This window comes from Capra hircus, chromosome 16 (genome assembly GCF_001704415.2).
Source record: "Capra hircus breed San Clemente chromosome 16, ASM170441v1, whole genome shotgun sequence".
In the NCBI taxonomy this organism is placed as follows: Eukaryota; Metazoa; Chordata; class Mammalia; order Artiodactyla; family Bovidae; genus Capra; species Capra hircus.
In genome coordinates this window covers 62,054,711-62,075,096 of record NC_030823.1, presented here as the reverse complement: position 1 = coordinate 62,075,096, position 20,386 = coordinate 62,054,711, and the positions used below count along the sequence as shown (strand labels likewise).

Here is a 20,386-nt window from a genome sequence, read left to right as displayed (position 1 = left end):
ACTTTTTCCTTCTGTTCCGGGCACCAGAGGAGAAGGCAATGGCACCCCACTCCAGTACTCTTGCCTGGAAAATCCCATGGACGCAGGAGCCTGGAAGGCTGCAGTCCATGGGGTCGCCGAGGGTTGGGCACGACTGAGCGAATTCACTTTCACTTTTCACTTTCATGCATTGGAGAAGGAAATGACAACCCACTCCAGTGTTCTTGCCTGGAGAATCCCAGGGACGGGGGAGCCTGGTGGGCTGCCGTCTATGGGGTCGCACAGAGTCGGACACGACTGAAGTGACTTAGCAGCAGCAGCTGGGCACCAGGTAATTCTTCTGAATTTCTTTCCAGCTCTGGGCAGCGCCAGGGACCCAGCAACCCAGGCTTGGATCGCACCAAGGGCACCGCTGAGAGGAGGTGAGTAGGGCAGCTTTTGCGTTGTCAGTGCAGCCAGGCGACTCACCCTGGAGATGCGTCTGCAGAGCAAGGACACCTTTTACTTAGCTTGTAAATCTATTTGGAATGGCTGAGTAGAGATTCTGATGGGGAGTATGAGGTTGCTGGAGGTACCAGGGCATCTCAGTATCACTACTATTGGCTTCAGATTTCATTTAATTAAAGCAGATGAAATAAAACAACATTTTATGTGTGTAAATTCAGAGTTCTCTACCCTATCTTTGGCACCTCCTGATATCTATCCAAGTTCCTAGTAGATACTCAATAAGCGTTGAATGAGTTGGTGAATTCTTAATAGAGCTGTTACTCATTTATATTCCTTTATCTTTTAGGCATGTGCTTTAAAAACAGTATAAACAAAAATCTCTATAATAAAAGGCTACGTGTAAAGTTTTTTTTATTTTTTTAAATTCTCCTCCTGGCATCAGTAATTACTGCAGACTAGGTGCTGTTTTTTGTTTGTTTGGGGGTTTTTTGTTTGTTTTTATTACAATAGTTATTTTACAATGCTGTGTTAGTTTTTGCTGTACAACAACGTGAATCAGCTCTATGTATACATATATCCCCTCCCTCTTGGGCCTCGCTCTGCTAGGTGCTGTTGATCCATTTAACTCCACAAGAATCCTATGAGCTACAGTTACTATTGTTATTTCCATTTTACAGACAAAGCTGAGGCACATAAAGATTAAGCCTCTTGCCACAGGCCACACATGAGTAAAAGCAGTTAGGATCTGATCCCAGGCAGTCCAGTCCCACAGGTTCCTGGAACTCTGCGGTACGTCATCCTTAAAATGGCAATGGCAGTGATAACTGTCCTGAGCCTACCACTACCGCTCCGGGGACATAGTAAATGTGAAAGTGCTTTGTAACCTGCGCAACGTGGCATTGTCGTACATTAATTTCAGTTACTTACAAGTGTAACAGAGCCCTTTCTCTCGTTTTAACTTTTTGCGATGTGGCCAGTTTTATTTTGTGTCATTGGCTCCTCCTCCTTTTGTCTTTATGTTTGAGAAACGGAACGTTTCTAACTCAGGTTAAGTTTGACTGCTCGGTTCCTCGGCATGTTCCTCTGAAACGTCTCCTAAGTCGAAATGGCGTAAATCAAAGAAGCGATCCTCTCGCTACACATCTTGCTAATGGAGGCACAGAGTAAACTGAGATAAAGCATAAGCGCTCATAGACACAGTTCGAAATCATGGTGGCTTGTGGAGGGAAGGGATGGTTAAGAGAGTTTGGGTTAGACATGTACACATTGTTATATTTAAAATGGATAACCAGGACTTCCCTGGTGGTCCAGTGGTTAAGAATCTGCCTGCCAATGCAGGGGACATGGGTTTGATCCCTGGTAAGGGAAGATTCCGCACGCTGCAGAGCAGCTAAGCCTATGAGCCACAGCTGCTGAAGCCTGCGCACTCTAGAGCCCGTGCTCTGCCACAAGTGAGAAGCCCCAACTAGAGTGTAGCCCCTGCAGCAACAGACCCCCAATGCAGCCAAAAATAAATGAATTTTAAAAAATTTAAAAATTTAAATACATAACCAACAAGGACATACTGTTTAGCACAGGGTAATCTGCTCAATGTTATGTGGTAGCCTAGATGGGAGGGGAATCTGGGGGAGAATGGATTCATGTATATGTATGGCTGGGTCACGGTGCTGTGGACCTGAAACTATCACAGCGTGCTCCAATATAAAATAAAAAGTTTAAACAAAAATAAAACAGACAGAAGGGATACAGCGGCTTGATGCTGAGATGAGGAGTGTGGCTCCCTGGGAAGGAGCCTGGCACTGCCACTCAGCTTGGGTCGGGGGAGGGGGGGTGCGGTACATGATGTTTCTACAAAGTCCTGCAAAACAAACACTGAATGCTACTCTCAATTTTTGACTTTTTTTTTGTAAAAGCAAAAATCCTCTTTGGATTTGTTACCAAAACAAGTACTAGGTCTTTAGGTCTTTCCTGAAATCAAAGGGGCATAAAGGAACCCAGAATAAGTTGAAATTCTGAAAAGCGGGGGATAACTGTATGTCAAATCCATTTGACATAGTTTTGTTATCACTTTTCTTTTGTGATATGAGAAGACTAAGTGTAACGATAAGTATTCTATTATATTCTTTAAAAAAATTATATATGTACGTGTGTATGTCTCTGTGCTGAGTCTTCATCGCTGCACACGGGCTTCTCACTGCAGTGGCCTCTCTCGTTGCAGAGCACGGGTTCTAGGTGGGTGGGTTCAGTGGCTGTGGCACATGCAATCCCTCTGGACCAGGGATCAAAGCCATGTCCCCTGCACTGGCCAGCATGACTCTCAACACTAGACTTGCCAGGGAAGCCCAGACTCTATCATATTCTGAAAGAACTGCCACAAGGGCTAAAATGACCAGACGAAAGAAGAAGAAAAACGACCAACTTGAACTTTCCACTATGATTCTCAGTTTCCTGGGCTCTTCACACCTAAGTACGTACTAGCAACCTAAGAGGCAACCTATTTTGCCTTCGTGCTTAATTGCTCAGTCGTGTCTGACTCTTTGCGTGTCTGACTCTTTGCATGCCTGACTCTTTGCGTGTCTCAGTCGTGTCTGACTCATGGGCTGTGGCCCACCAGGCTCCTCTGTCCATGGGGTTCTCCAGGCAAGAATACTGGAGTGCGTAGCCATTTCCATCTCCGGGGGATCTTCCCAACCCAGGGATTGAACCCGGCTCTCCTGCACTGCAGGTGGAGTCTCTACCATCTGAGCTACCAGGGAAGCCATAGAGTTAGTGTATTTCTTGACCATATAATTTTTGCTTTCAAAACGCAATGGACTTATTTTGTACGCTGTCTGTTTTTAACTGGTAGGGATATATTAGACTAAACTAGTACTAAGCTTTCACTTCCCCTCTACCTTTTCTTCAAACATCACAATCATGTATATAAAAGATGGTCCTCTACAATTCCAAACGAACCCAAGAGTTCTGTGTTCCCAGCACCATCTTCTTTCTACAACTTCAGTAATGGGGTAAATTAGAAACTTGCAGAATCAGGGATGCCCACCTCCAGAGGAGAGAGAGAGTGAGTACATATTTTTAAGAACTATCCCAAGGACTTCCCTGGTGGTCCAGTGGCTAACACACTGCACTCTCAGTGCAGGAAGCCCAGGTTCGATCCCTGGTCAGGGAACTAGATCCCATATGCTGCAACTAAAGATCCCACCTGCCACAACTAAGACTCAACACAGCCAAAAACAAAAGAGCCATCACATATAATTCTGCTCAATCAAATTTAGGAAACACCTCTTAGCTTTAGAGTGTGGGCCAACTCCTGATTCTGGACTCAAAGGATCTAGCTCATTCTCCATCTGGCATCAATTTACTTAAGTTTGTCAAGAGTAATTCAATATACTTGTAAAGTGGCACTCATAATACCCCAAGCTGCCCAAGGAGCTTGTTGCTACAAAGCCTAGTCTCCTCACTCAGGAATTAGGAATAATCTGGACTGCATTTTGAATGGATCACCCAATACTGATTCTATCAAGTCCCCATCCCTATTTTTCCCAATCCAGCCAGAGCTTTAAACCTCAGCCTTTATCACAGGGCCTCTCATATTCCTGCTATTCTACATATCCCCTAACGTGGACCAATTTATTCCTCCCTTCCCCACAATTGACCTCTCCACTGTTCTCTCTAGAACTCCTGGCTTGTAATCAGCAGACTTTCTTTTTTTTTTAAATTTTTTATTGGAGTATAGCTGCTTTACAATGTTGTGTTAGTTTCTGCTGTTCAGCAAAATGAATCAGTTATATATATATATATACACACACACACATATCCATTTCTTTTTTAGATTTCCTTCCCATTTAGGTCACCACAGATCATTGAGCAGACTTTCCTGTGCTATACAGTAGCTTCTGATTAAGTTTATTTAGCCACGCTGAGCATGTGGGATCTAGTTCCCTGACCAGGGATTGAACCTATGTCCCCTGCACTGGGAGCATCGTGTCTTAGCCACTGGACCACCAGGGAAGTCCCCTGGACCAAGTGAAAAAGCAAGGTGGGTGCACACAAAAAGCAGACACACACACTTCCAAATACATTTATATGCTTATATTCATAGACTATTCCTGGTAAAATTTACAAGTACTGATAGTGACTTACTTGAGACAGGGATAAGAGAGAATTGTTTGTGGTTGTTTTTCTCTACAGTTTGGAGTTTTTAAAAAAGTATGCGTTTATCATCTTCTCCGGGGGAAAAAATTGCCTACATTTTTTAAGCACATGGCTCTAAGTCTAAAGCACTGAGTCAGTGAAGGAGCAATGTCTGATCTTCTTGCCTTTGGGCAAGTCATTTAATCCTGCTGAGATTTTCCATCACCTACAACATGGTTACAATGATACACAGCCCTCAGGATTAAGTAAGGTCACTCTGTGGACGTGCCAAATCACACGAGTAGGGAACACAGCCGGTATCAAACGAATGCTCAGTAGCCTCCATTTCTGTTCCTGCAACCATAGGTAGTGCCCTGGGAACATCATCTATTGCGGCTTGGGTTTCCTTTCTTATGCCAGGAAAGTTGCTGTGAATGCCATAGCTATTTAAATCAACTGACCTTTCCAGTTAAGGTTCCAGACAACCTCTATCTTAGGCTGGAGATGACTAAAGCTGCTGATGATGGAGGCAACTGGTGGTGTATTGGGAGGTGTGGCAGGGGTGGGACTGAGCCTTCCTCGGACCCTATGACCTACTGGCTCTCATGCTCTACAAATTTCTCTTGTTAGAGATACCTGCCAGCCGCACACTGTAATCTCTGAGAAGACAGAAATAGCAAGGCTCATGGTTCCAACTCCCATTCTTTGGGAATGGGGCTTGGGCCTGAAGTTTTTTTCTATCTTTGCCAGCATTTTAATTCCCTTTATTGCCTTGGCCGCCTCCAGCCTTCTCCTGAGGGTGATGGAGCTTTGTCAAAGCAGCACGGTTGGGCTGGCAGGCCTTCCAGAGGACACCAACTAGAGTAACACGCAAGAACATTGTCTCCTTAAGAAGCACCATCAGGGTATCACTGTCTCACCTTGTTTGTTCAAGCCACGTGACCTCACTAGCAAAGTCATGTGCTGTAAGCACCTCCTACCCCAATTTCCATCAGCTCCACGTATTCCGGTCTTCATCATATAATCTAAACAAAAGCAATGAGCTTGCTGACTGCAGACAGTAAAATCACTCCACACACACTACCACAGCTGTTATAAAACTCTTCCTGGAATTAAGCCAAACTTGCCCAGGGTTCAACAGCTGCTATGGTTTCCACAAAGTTTTACACAAATACCTTTATAGTATGAGAAGCAGCTTATATAGAGCTTCATTCGAACCTCAGGGCTTTCACTTATAAAAAGGTTTTACAAAGGGTTAATTTTATATGTCAACTAGGCTGGCCCATGGTGCCTACCCATGGTTTCTGTTTCTGCGAAGGCATTTTTGTGTTATATCTTTTTCTTTTTTAAAATCTTGGCTGTGCTGGATCTTCACTGGGGTGCGCGGGCTTTCTTAGAGGACGGGCTCTAGAGCTCTAGGGCTCAGTAGCCCCGAGGCATGTGGGATCTTAGTTCCTGACCAGGGATAGAACCCACATCCTCTGCATCGCAGGGCAGATTTTTAATCACTGGACCACCAAGGAAGTCCCTCTGTGAAGGTGTTTTTGGATGAGGTTAACATTTAAACTGATGGACTTTGGGAATTTCCTGGCAGTTCAGCAATTGGGACTCTGTATGGCCACTTCAAGGGACACAGGTTTGATTCCTGGTTGGGGAACTAAGATCCTACAGGTCTCAGGGCATGGCCAAATAAAATTAAATAAATTGATGGACTTTGAGAAACAATGTGGATGGGCCTCATCTAATCTGTTGAAGAACTTAGTGAAAAAAAGAGTGATTCTCCCTGAGCAAGAAGGGATTCCGTTGCGACTCAAACTGCAACTCTTCTCTGAATCTCTGCCTCTTTTGTATGTGCCAAGCCTCTGCAATTGCCTGAGCCAATTCCTTAAAATAAACCTCTCTCTCTCCCTCTCTTTCCCTGTCTCTTTCTCTATCTCACCTCATATATATATTTATTTATAGATAAGCATATATATATTTACAAGTTTTGTCCTAGGAGAAAATAGAACCTAATTAGTTTTTACCAGCATCTTTACCAAGGTAAAAAAAAAAAAAAGCACACATTGAAAAAAACTAGAAAAAATATGTTAAATGTTAAAATTAAATACTAGAACTATGGTTGATTTTCCTACATTTAAAAATGTTTAGTAAGGTGAGAATGTATTACATTATGATGAAAACGTTTAAAATTAATTTCTTAATAGGGAACTTTATGTTATAAAATGATAGAGTTTTTAAGTAAAACAAAATAAAAAGAGTGTGTTTGCTATGCAAATATAGCTTCAAATCAACTAGCCCAGGGCTCTCTTTCAACCAGATGCTGCCACTAAGGCCCTCTGGGAACCCAGCTCAGAGAGTGGGGCTGCCCATCTCCCCAGATTCAGATGTGACCAACAGTCTATGAAGGCCAGCTTCATGCAAAGCTTGATCTGGGTGCACGTGCTCTCAGCGGGCATTCATCTGATTCTCACAGCTCCTCTAGGTGTGCTCAGTGGCTTCAGTTGCATCTGACTCTTTGTGACCCCATGGACTGTAGCCCACCAGGCTCTTCTGTCCATGGGATTATCCTGGCAAGAATTCTGGAGTGGGTGGCCACTTCCTGCTCTAGGTGACAGGTACACTATTCTCGCTTAGCAGATGAAGACACTGAGGTTCCAAGAAATGATGTGATTTGCTTAAGAGGCAGTTAAGAGGCAGAGCCAGGATTTGAAACCTAGTTTCCTAACTCCAGTCCCTATCATGGTTACCTTTGCTGAAATCCCAGATGATGTGAGAGAGGGCAGTACCCAGAGTCTGGTTTATTCTATATCAGCTTTTGTATTGGAGCAGGTATCACATGAAAAAAAAAATGCTTATTATCAAACTTTTGGGTATCAGTTCCAGGAATTGAGCCACTGCCCATTTTCTGGCCTTTTATAGTTGGCCTCGGAACTGTCATGGCACTGGTGGGTGTGCCATTTAGCTTGTTGTTCAGTCGCTAAGAGCTGTCTGACTCTTTGCAGCCCCATGGACTATATCATGCCAGGCTTCCCTGACCTTCACTATCTCCCAGAGTTTGCTCATATTCATGTCCATTGACTTGGTGATGCTATCTAACCATCTCATCCTCTGATGCCCTCTTCTCCTTTTGCCTTCACTACTTCCCAGCATCAGGGTCTTTTCCAAAGAGTTGGCTTTTCAAATCAGGTGGCCAAAGTATTGGAGCTTCAGCTTTAACATCAGTCCTTCCAGTGAATATTCAGGGTTGATTTCCTTTAGGATTGACTGGTTTGATCACCTTGCAGTCCAAGGGACTCTCAAGAGTCTTCTTCAGCACCACAAGTCAAAAACATCAATTCTTTGGCATTCAGCCTTCTTGATGGTCCAACTCTCACATTTATACATGAAAAAACAATAGCTTTGACTAGGAAGCCCTTTGTTAGCAAAGGGATATCTTTGCTTTTTAATATGCTATCTAGGTTTGTCATAGATTTTCTTCGAAGGAGCAAGCATCTTATAATTTCATGGCTGCAGTCACCATCTGCAGTGATTTTGGAGCCCAAGAATATAAAGTCTGTCACTGCTTCCACTTTCTCCCCTTCTATTTGCCAGGAAGTGAGGGGACGATCTCGAATGTTGAGTTTTAAGTTTTAGTTTGTAAGTGTATAACAATGAACATATAATGAGCCTTAAGGTCCACTGGAAGTTGAACCTTGTGCCATCTTGGACTCAGTGTTTTATCATGTCCTATGGACATGACTGAGAGGCTTCACTTTCACTTTTCACTTTCATGCGCTGGAGAAGGAACTAGCAACCCACTCCAGTGTTCTTGCCTGGAGAATCCCAGGGATGGGGAAGCCTGCCATCTCTGGGGTCGCACAGAGTTGGACATGACTGAAGTGACTTGGCAGCAGCAGCAGCAGCATGGTTCTGTCATTCTTTTAAAGGTTGTGCCCTGCCCCCTTCCCTCCTGTTTCATGGAAATCCCATCAGGGGAGATTTGGCCCATCTGAAAGGACAAATATTGCCTTGGGGAACATAATCCATTTCCAGGGTGTGTGCTATTCTTTTCCCTTCTCCTAAGTTCTTTTTGGGGACTCCTGAAATGTCCCCATCCCTTGCCTGCTTTTGAAATAAGTGTTCAGGGAGCTGCCCAGGCAGGTTCAAACAAACAGCTGCCAAAGCCCCAGCCCTTCCCCTGCCACCCTTGCTGCTGCTGTGGGTAGAGTGGGATCTATGGCCGTAAACACTGGAGTCAAGTTGCAGACACTCAGCTTTCTGGCAGACTGTCCTGCCCTGTGTGTTTGCTTAGGGGGATTTGAAGCCCTGTGCAAGCCCCCTCCCTCCGTTCCATGTTTCTCTGAGTCTTTGAGGGCTGTGGCTCCGTCTGATTCCCGGTGTGTCTGGCACATGCTCTGGGCCTGGTGGTCCCAAGGGACCTTGGAGTGGAGGAGCAATTCTTTACATTTTCAAAACCAGACTTGGCTAAGGCCTTTCTGGCATCTCTATTCTTTCCCCAAAATGAACCTCTCTAGAGACCTGTGTGATTGTTAGATCACATTTGTCAGGAAGGGACCTGACTGTGGACTTGACCGAAAGAGGTTTATTTTTCTCAGATAAGAAATCAGTGGTGAGACTTCCATGCTGCTCCAGTGGCTAAGACTCTGCGCCCCCAATGCCAGGAGGCCCAGGTTTGATCCTTGGTCAGGGAACTAGATCCCACATACCACAACTAAGACCCAACACAGCTAAATAAATCAGTAATTTTTTTTTTTAAACAGAGAGAGAGAGAGAATATTCAACCTAACAAAGAAATATGTCTCTTAAAAAAAAATTTCAAAAGGAAGAAGTCAGAGGTAACTGCCCAGGCTATGCAGCAGTGCTAGGATCTAATCAAGGTACCAAACTCCTCAGAAGATGTTTTTGCTCCGCGATCCTTAGTATGTGGCTCTTCTCATAGTCTAAAGATGGCTTTTGCATCTCTCAGCATTACTGAGAAAGGATGCTGCCTTCTCTTTTTTGCTTGTAAATATGGGGCTTCCCAGGTGGTGCTAATGGTAAAGAACCCACCTGCCAATGAAGGAGACGTAAGAGATGCAGGTTCGATCCCTGGGTCAGTAAGATCCCCTGGAGTAGGAAAATGGCAACTCATTCCAGTACTCTTGCCTGGAGAATCCCATGGACAGAGGAGCCAGGTGGGCTATGGTCCATAGGGTTGCAAAGAGTCGGACACGACCGAAGCAACTTAGCACACCCATGAAAGCAATTATTTTAATTAAATGAATGATCCATAAACTCACTGGCCTTGTAAAAAAATTAGAACATTACAGAGAAGGCTAAAGGCATCCTTTCACCATTCCTTTTCCCAGTCCCTGGAAGTGAACATTGTTATCACTTTTTTCTTTTCCTTCAGAACTTTTCCTGCATATTTCATACATTTGTATATGCCCATGAAAAATGTGAAGCTTTTAAAAAATTTCATTTGTATCATATTGTGTGGATGGTCCTTCAACCTTTTTCTTCCCTTTCCAATTCAACTGTATATTTTGGCAATTTATTCTTTTATTACATGTAGCTTTCTCAAGTTGTCTTCTACTTTCTATTTCTAAACTGCTTCCTGATATTTCCTAATATGAATATATTACTCTAGCTTCTTTAGCCAGTCAATCCCCTATTAATTGACACATTGGTCATTTCCAATTTAGGATACTGAAGAAACAGCCACAGATCATTCTTATACACATGCCTCTTTTGTATATATAGATACCATAAAATGAAATTTCTGGGTTTTAGGAGGCAGGCGATTTAAATCTTTACAGGTATTACCAGGTAACCCTCCCCTCGCATGCAGACATAACCATATCTAAGAATGTGGTTTGTTCATCTTTAACTCCATTCTACCTTTAGGTCTAGCACAATCTAAGCTCAATAAATGCCTGCTGAATTGCACACTTCACCAAGATTTTATGTAGAGATGACCTGGTCAATTTGCTGTTTCTGAGGCCTCCCTTAGACTGGTTTTTGTTCTAAAAGTTCATCCCTGTTGAGTCTAATGTTCTCTCTCTGTCTCTCTGTGAGATCTTAGTTCCCCAGCCAGGGATCCAACCCATGCCCTTGCCAGAGAAAGCAGGAAGTCCTAACCACTGGACCACCAGGGAATTACCTCCTCTCTCTTTACTTTGGTTCTTTTCTATTTTGAAAATCCGGGGAGAACAAACCTAATTCCAGTTTCATGTGATCTGTGCAGCTTATATTAGACTGATGATTGCTGCTTTACCCCCATTTCCATCCCATTTAAAAATTTTCAGGGTTTTTGTGAAGATAAATGAGATAATCTTTGTGAAAGTAGTCTGAGTTCTTTTCAAGGGTAGAATGCAATATGGCAACAACATGTCCCCAGTTTTTGAGAACAGGATTCATTTCTATCTTATGAACTCTTATTTCATGCCATTTAAAGTTTTAATTATGTAGTATTTTCATAGGGCTCAAAAATTTACAAAAGGTATATACTGAAAAGTCTTGTTCCCATTCTTATTCCCCATCCTTTTAGTTCCTGACTCCTCTTTCCAGGTCCCCACATAACAACTTTAATTCATTTTTGGGTAGCATTCCATAACTTCCTTATTTAAACACTTACGGATACTTAAATAAATTTTTGTGTTTCCTCACTCTGCCCCCCACCCCTATTCCTCACTTCTTTCTATTCACATTATATCTTTCTTTAAATTAATTTTTATTGGAATATAGTTGCTTTACCGTGTTGCATTAGTTTCTGCTATATAGCAAAGTGAACCAGCTATATGTATACATATAGTCCCTCTTTTTTGGATTTCCTTCCCATTTAGGTCCCTGCACACATTATATCTTGATATTTCTAAATGAAAACACATAGTGCTTCCCAATGATTACTTCTGACTTTTTCTATTAATAGAAATTTAAAACAGTATATGGAAAATTTAATCTTTCAAATAACCTCCATCAAGCCTCAACAATCAACCCTGGGATTTCTTTGGAAGGAATGATGCTAAAGCTGAAGCTCCAATACTTTGGCCACCTCATGCGAAGAGTTGACTCATTGGAAAAGACTCTGATGCTGGGAGGGATTGGGGGCAGGAGGAGAAGGGGACGACCGAGGATAAGATGGCTGGATGACATCACTGACTCGATGGATGTGAGTCTGAGTGAACTCTGGGAGATGGTGATGGACAGGGAAGCCTGGTGTGCTGCGATTCATGGGGTCGCAAAGAGTCGGACACGACTGAGCGACTGAACTGAACTGAACAGCCAATTTTTAAACCTATTCTTCTTTTAAAATTTTTGTTGTAGAATCTTAAAGCATATCATATTTCTATATTCATCTTTCTTATTTTTAATGGATATACAAATACTCTGATATAAAGATATGTACCACAATTTATTTTAGCAGTCCTTCATCAGTGGATATATGTTTCCGCAGTATAATTCTTTTTACTAAATGGAATTATATCTATATGTGTACATATGTGTATGTGTGCGTGTATGCTCAATCGCTCAGTTGTGTCTGACTCTTTGCAACCCTGTGGACTGTAGCCTGCCAGGCTCCTCTGTCTATGGAATTTTCCAGGCAAGAATACTTGAGCGGGTTGCCATTTCCTACTTCAGGGGATCTTCTCGACCCAGAGACCAAACCCAAGTCTCCTGCCTCTCTTGCATTGGCAGGCAGATTCTTTACCACTGAGCTACCTGGGAAGCCTGTGTGTGTATGTGTACAGACAGATACAGATAAACACAAACATACACATGTGGTATACTATTTTTTATTATTTAAAATTTTCACATAAACAAATTCACTACTTAGAAAAGGAAAATATCTACCAAACCATGGTTTCAATTTGGAGTTAATAAAATGGAATCACTGTAGAACCTGAACAGCAACTGTGGAGCTTCTGATCTGCTCTTCTCAAAATGCTGTAGAATCTTTGATATTAAGTACCTGCCCATATCAACACTCTTCTCACAATTTCATCATTAAGAAAGCTATGGATTTCCTGCATTTTATCTGCTCTTTTTTCTCTGCAAGGCCTTTCTCAACTTACCCAGACTTTGTTCAGTTTCTCAACCCCAGCACTACTGACATATCAGACTGGATCCACCCCCACCTTTTTTTTTTTTTTGCTTGAGGGGACTGTTCTGTGCACGGCAGGGTGTTTAGCATCATCCCTGGTCTCTACCCACTAGATGCCAGTGACACTTCCCACCCCTCTCCATTCTGACAATCAAAAATGTTCCCAGACATTGCCAAATGTCCTCTGGGGAGCAATTTCCTATTGCTTCAGACTTACAGCAAAGGGGGGAAAGCTGGACAAGATGGCCAGCGGTAGACATGGAAACCCTTCATGCTCTACTAGCTGATGGCCAAGTATGAACAAGCAAACTGAATTATGCTTCTGCTCATTTTCCATTCAGAGCCAATTACTTGTTTATTTAATAAAAAGTTCTAACTTACTAGTTTAAACAAGGCTTGAGAATCTTAGTAGAAGCAGAAGGCTAATAAATGAATTTGGTAATTCCCCTTTCAAGCCAATGACCTTGGTTAATATTTCTTAGCAGTGACAGGTCTTAAGTACTGTTTATTTTTTTACCTCTGGAAAGTCATATTTTATGTATTTATTTTGTGATTTAATGTTGTGTTTTCGATTAAATGTCTCAAAGTGAATTCTATGGAGTTGAAACATGTTTCATAGGTGACTTGAATTTAGATCCAAGTCTTGATTAATTTCCATACCAAAAGTTCTGTGTTTTGGTCTAGGTTGGCTCACAAGGTGTGTTTTCAGTTTTAGAATTGGAAATTGATCTCAGATGAGAAAATGGAAGAGGAGTGTGCAGTCTCTTTTATCTTTCTTTTTGAGAAAAAACTTGTCTTCTTTACAGAGGGAAGAATGGAACCAAACTTTCCCAACCTAGGCTATAAACATCCTCTCAGGTGCTTAGGAACCTAGCTATCCAGGGTTTGTTCGTGTTCCTACTCTTCTGAGATTCTGCGCCTCCTGAGCCAGAATGGTCTATCCATTCTCTTTGCTCTGACAGTGTTTTAAAACTCTGCTGAGGACTTTCCTGGTAGTACAGTGGATAGGAATCCATCTGCCAAGTCAGGGGACATGGGTTCAGTCCCTGGTCTGGGAAGATCCCACATGCCACAAAGCAACCAAGCCTGAGAGCCACAACTAGGGAAGCCCGAGTACCTAGAATCTGTACTCTGAAACGAGAAGCTGCCCCAACGGGAAGCCTGCTCACAGCAACTAGAGAAAGCCGGTACACACCAACAAGGATCCAGTGCAGCCAAAAAAAAAAGAACCCTGCCTGACAACATGGTGACGTGTGGACACGTTCCTTTTTTTTTTTTTAATGAAACTGTGTGACTTTATTTCTTTACTTATTTAGTGTTTGGCAGTGCTTCAAGCGGAGAAGGCAATGGCACCCCACTCCAGTACTCTTGCCTGGAAAATCCCATGGGCAGAGGAGCCTGGTAGGCTGCAGCCCATGGGGTCACGAAGAGTCGGACACGACTGAGCGACTTCACTTTCCCTTTTCACTTTCATGCATTGGAGAAGGCAGTGGCAACCCACTCCAGTGTTCTTGCCTGGAGAATCCCAGGGATGGGAGAGCCTGGTGGGCTGGCGTCTATGGGGTCGCACAGAGTCGGACACGACTGAAGTGACTTAGTAGTAGCAGTAGTAGTGCTTCAAGATTAGCAGTATCTCAGTTCCTCAGAGACTGAACCTGGGTCACAGCAGTGAAAGCACTGAATCCTAATTACTAGATCACCAGGGAATTCTCCACATGGCCCCTCTCTATTTATTTATTTTTAAGAGTTTATGAATTTTATATCAACACACACCTGAAGAATATGAGTGGGAATGGATCTCAAAGATGAAAGCCATTAAAAACTGCAAGAGGCCAGATAGAACAATATGGCACATGGCCCCTCCTCCATTTTACTGTGAGCAGCTTAAGGGCATGAACTCATTAATTTCTATCCCTGAAATCTCCAGTATCCATTATCTTACGTGGCAAGGAACCCTGCCAAGCTTCTCTGTCCAATTTTTCCAGGGAGGAATACTGGAGCAGGTTGCCAGTTCCTACTCCAGGGGCTCTTTCGAACCCAGGGACTGAATTCACGTCTCTTGCATTTCCTGCATTGGCAGGCAGAGTCTTTGCCATTTGGGAAGCATCTGAGTCTCTTATCTGCCATATATTTTATGCATAATCTTATCTGATATTTACTTTGCAAAGTGTATTCTTATATCCATTTTTCAGATGAATTAGAAAGCTGAAGCTCAAAGAGGTTGAGAAACTTACTCAAGGTTACCCAACTCAGAAGCGGGCATGCTCGAATACAAACTCAGAGGTCTGATTTCTACATATGTGTTCTTTCCATGTGTCATTTCACTATGTGATGGAGGAGAATCTCTCGGGAAGCTCCTATGCGGAGTAAAAGCTTTAGTCAAAACATTCTTATTTTTTTCTCTACAGGACATTCAAAACCTTGGTAGTGTCTTAGATTTCTCCTTTACAGGAGAGAGTCCTTTCTGTTAGAGCTGGAAGGACATGTGTCTTCTGCCTAGAGAAGCAGTTTGTTCATAGTAAGACAGAGATCCATTGGAAGGGTCATCTGGGGTGGTAAGAACCCTCTGGCCTGTTCCAGCCTCATTTCCTCCCTGGCACTGCACAAGGAGGGTACAAGCGGTTTTGGACGCGTGCCTCTGAGACAAAGCCTGTGGAAAAAGCTGGGGTGGGGAAGATCTTGAGAACATCAAAGCCCTAATGAGGCCTTTCCATGCCTACTGCTCAGTGACTTCTTGAGCAATTCTTTTTGTAGTTTTTCCTACTTCTTTGCTCCTGGTCTATCTTGCATAGGGTAACTAGGTAACATTGTCCAAACTAAGACAATTTTGAAAGGAGAACAATATTAATAATAACTCTAGGATAACAGAATCTCCTGGGGAAACCAGTATGCAGGGTTTCTGTCTTTTTGGCTGTGCTGCATGACTCGTGGGAGCTTAGTTTCCCGGACCAGGAACCAACCTGCGTCCCCTGCACTGGGAGGCAGATTTCCAACCAGTGGCCCACCAGGGAAGTCCCCCTGGCTTCTCTGTTTCAGAAGTCTTATTTCCGTAACATTTCAGAAACCTTGCAGAGGTCAATGGCCTTGACGTCCTTGAACACAGGGAACACATGTGTACAGGTGAGATAGGACATATCATAAGGCAGAAAAAATTATGGCGCCTTTTCCAATCTGCATGACCTTGGATAAGCCACTCAGCCTCACTGAACTCAGTTTCCTCATGTACATAAAAGCAAATGGTATTCATCTCAGGGCAGCTTATACGGAATAAGTAAGAATATCACAGGTACTAAGTCTGCATACTAATCTCTTTCTCAGCTGGGCTGGGGACGCTTGCGGTTGTTGGGGTGGTGGTGGGAACCACTAAATATTTGGTTCCAAGGTCAGAGGATCTCTAGAAACCCTGAGAGATGATCTGAGTTTCAGGTTCCTGTGATCTGAGGATTCTTGGCCCACTATAAGTTAATGAAAGTGGGGCCCATTCATTTTTATTGGTTAAAGAATATCCGTCTACCAGTTGGGAATAAGAAGGGGAAAAAAGAAGAGAGAATAAAGCACTTCAAAACATACTTCCTGTACTGCCCTGCAAAGAGGGCAGAGAAGGGCTTGGGGGAGGATCTGACATGAGCCCACCCATGACAAAGTGGAGAGAAGATGAGAGGTCATCTTGGTTGCTGTGTTCACAGGTTCCATGTAAATAGGAACCAAATAAATATGAAGTGAAGGAAAGAGCTGAGATGCTAAGCTTAAGGCTGAAAACAACCTCAGTTTTGGCCTTTTACCTGTTTTCTTGGCCCTGGCAATAGGCTTGCAATCTCCTGACTGGACAATGATCCCTTAGGCATCCAAGCTCAGTGAGCATTTCCTAAGGCTAATTAGCATTTAGGAGAGAGTTGCTGTTAAGACAGCCTCTGCCTTAGGCTTCCTTGCTCTGAGAGGAGGTCGGTACCTGCTTGCCTGAGACCTACTAGCTTTGATTAGAAGGTAAGTTGAGCTGATGCTTTCTTGGTTGGTACTGACTTCATTAGTTGTCAGCTATAAGATAGGCCAGTGATAGGCCTTGTCTATACCCTGAGACTAAGTGAGAACACCCTGTAAATAATGGTCATGAATTCCATCCAGAGAGACAAGGACACAACTGACTCTAGTTACTGGGTTTCTGAACAGCACGCAGCACACAGCTGGGCCTGGACTGGCATGCATTCTCATCTTCCCTACCTTTGAGCTCCTTCTCAAGGCCTGGGGCTGTCTCTGTTTTCAGGAGCCCTCCAGGCTCCTCTGCTCTTTCAGTGCAATGAGCGTCAGATGTGCTCAACTGCTAGAAGGCACATGGCTGGGGTGCTGTTTCTGGCTTGGGCTGAACTCAGAAGTCCTAGAAAGAATATTTGTGACACTACTTCTCTTCTGAGAACTCATAATGCTCTGCCTGGCTGTTCCTGATACTCATTCAGACAATAGGCTTGTGGACCATGGCATCCACAGGGGGGCCAGGGCAGAAGGGTGATGGAAGTGGGGACACCAAAGCAGCTCTCTAGTGGCTGGTTCAGAGCAAACCACATCCTTGCCTGCTTCATTTATTTATTCATTTGTGCATTTATTTATTTTTTACTTATTTTTGGCCATGCCATGTGGCATGTGGGATCTTAGTTCCCCAACCAGGGATTGAACCCATGCACTGTGCAGTGGAAGCACAGATTTAAAAAAAATTTTTTTTAAGCAGGAGAAGGAATGATTTTTTATTACTAGCAGCAAGTAAGGAAAACACGTTTCCAAAGTAGAGTCTCCTTAACAGCAAAACTGGGCAAATTTTAAGCTAAAGGTACATGCATATTCATGAGGGGGCTTGAACAGAGAAGAATTCAGCAGAGAATTGGGGCAAAGATTGACAGAGTCCAAGCTTTAGTTGACTGAAGTCGGGAGGGTCAACATCATCATTCCATCCTCTACCTGGTAGGGGCCTTAGTTTCTGGTCTCAGGACTTAATGAAGCTCATGTTCTTGATGTCTCATTGCAGAAAGGATTCAGCGAGACAAAGTGATAGACAGGAAGTGGAGTTATTTAGAGAGAAACACCCTTCACAGACCGTGGGCCATCTCAGAAGGCGAGAGCGGCCTGAAGGGCAGATTCTTAACCACTGGGCCACTGGGGAAGTCCTGTGAATTCACTAAACAGCTGCACCTAGGAACTTCATGCACATAAGAGAACAAATCCGACTTAACATTCCTGCTTTCACGGATTTTATATTCTAGCAAGGGGGATACAGATAATAAATAATAAGCATATTAAATAAAGTGTTTAATGTTAGAAGATGTTAAATGCGATGAAAAAAGAAAAGAGCAGAGCAAAGGAGACCAGAAGTGCCGGCGGGGAGGATACAGTGTTAGGGAGGTCATTTTAGATGTCATTGAGAAAGAGATTTCAAAGACTTGAAGGAAGTGGTTAACTCAGCTCTTTTCTGACAGAAGAGTGATCAAGGTAGAGGTAACTTCTGGAGGAAAGGTGCAAAGATGGCAAGATGCCTGGCCTGTTCAAGGAGCCGCAAGGAAGCCAGAGTAGCTGGAGGGGAAAGAGCTAAGAAGAAGGCTTCAGGGAAGTGAGGAGTGTGGGGGAGGCACTGAAACAACAGGGCCTTGTATGCCGCTGTAAAGACCTTAGCTTCCACCTTAAATGAGATTGGAAGTCACTTTCAGAATTTTTGAGAAGTGGCATGATCTGACATTCAACAGGATCATTCTGGAAAGATGGTGGCGGCAGTGGAGGCATACTTTTGGGACATTTCTGAATCTCCCTGTAACAACAGACGGAGAAATGAGAATGAAAACTAAAAACCCTGGGGCAACATTTAGCTCAAAATTAGCTGACAAAGTGTCTTCACAAAAGAGATGGACAGAAACACATCAGCAAAAGCCATAAGACCTGCATGGTATCAGCTTCTCTGTGTCATGGTATCAGACAGGCAAATTTGAGATCATTTTGCAGGCAGGTGACTATGGGGCCTGAGGTCAGGTCCCGGGGCTGGAGCACACCAGTCCCTCTGAACTTTTGAAACTGCCCATTGCAGGCTCCTTTCCTGGACACAGTGCTATTTGAGGAGAAATAGCACTGGGGGTGGGTTCAAAATACAAAAAAATAGGACAAAAGAGATGCAGAAAGAAGCAAAAAGAAATGAAGATGACAAGGATTTGAGAGAACGTAACAAATATTTCAGATTGGCAAAAATTTTATATATATTATATCTTATATAACTTATATATATTAATATATATTGAAAGAAGTGTTAGTTGCTCAGTTGTGCCCAACTCTTTGCGACCCCATGGACTGCAGCCCACCAGGCTCCTCTGTCCATGAGATTTTCCAGGCAAGGACACTGGAGTGGGTTGCTATTTCCTTCTCCAGGGGACCTTCCCAACTCAGGGATCAAACCCAGATCTCCTGCACTGCAGGCATATTCTTTACCGACTGAGCTACAAGGGAAGCCCTATTAATATATATAATTATATATATAATTATTAATATTAACACATTAATTATAATTATTAATATTAATATATTAATTAAGGGGAGTCCTGAAGAAGAAAACCAAAGCAAGGAAACAAAAACGAAACACAGTAGCTTAAGAAACTTTGGCTAAATTTCAAAAAGAAAAAGAAAAGAAAGAGATTTTAAACTATATATTGGAAGAGCATATAAAGTGCTGGAGAACAAATATGTATTAGTAAAACTTTTAGACTATAAAGGAAGTGAAATGAGCATGTTACTTATAAGAGAAAATTCGTTTATCATCAGACTTTGTCACAGCAATACTTTATGTCAGGATCAAATGGAGTACCATTTTTAAGTTACTCAAGGAAAGTAAAGATGAACTGAGGATTTTATTTAATGTTGGGACTTCTTTAAGAAAAAAAGTATTTATTTGGATGCTTTGGGTCTTAGTTGTAGCACATGGGATCTTTACTTGCAGTATCCAGGATCTTTTTTTTTTTTTTTTAGTTGCAGCAACGTGAACTCTTAGTTGCGGCATGTGGGACAGAACCCCAGCCCACTGCTTTGGGAGGATGGTGTCTTAACTACTGGACTGCCAGGGAAGTCCTGAACTGAGGATTTTAAATCCAGCAAAATTTACCTTTAAAGTAGAAACAGCCCTGACAAATTTATCAACAAGTAAGAGCTCAAGGAATATTGTTCCATGAGCCCTTCATAATGAATGTTGTGAAAAATGTGCTTCAGACAAGCTGAACAACTTAGGAATAATTAGTATAAAGACTGTTGTGAAAGTCGCTCAGCCATGTCTGACTCTTTGCGACCACATGTACTATATATGGTCCATGGAATTCTCCAGGCCAGAATACTGGAGTGGGTAGCTGTTCCCTTCTCCAGGAGGTCTTCCCAAGCCAGGGATCGAACCCAGGTCTCCTGCATTGCAGGCAGATTCTTTACCAGCTGAACCACCAGGGAAGTCCATAAGGACTGTTAGTGAATATTAAATACATAGCTCCTTGTAGAATTAGATTAAATGAGAGTTAGCAGTAGAGCATCGGAGAAGGAAATGGCACCCCACTCCAGTACTCTTGCCTGGAAAATCCCATGGATGGAGGAGCCTGATGGGCTGCTGTCTATGGGGCCACACAGGGTCGGACACGACTGAAGCGATTTAGCAGCAGCAGCAGCAGTAGCACTAGGGCATAGCGTATGTAATAACAGCATATGCTCTGACAATGTAAATTTAGTATAACCATTAACAGA

The 20,386-nt window shown here is 43.0% G+C and overlaps 1 long non-coding RNA gene across 11 annotated transcripts in view; it reads left to right on the top strand.

Annotated features, from left to right (window-relative positions):
- The window catches only part of LOC106503003, a 66,702-nt gene continuing 46,548 nt past the window's right edge, over positions 233 to 20,386 (top strand). For 10 of the 11 annotated variants that reach the window (XR_001919328.1, XR_001296672.2, XR_001919322.1 and 7 more), the window contains exon 1: positions 233 to 401. This is a non-coding gene — a long non-coding RNA (uncharacterized LOC106503003). The remainder of the gene's footprint in view (positions 402 to 20,386) is intronic. The other variant, XR_001919325.1, reaches the window with a different exon arrangement.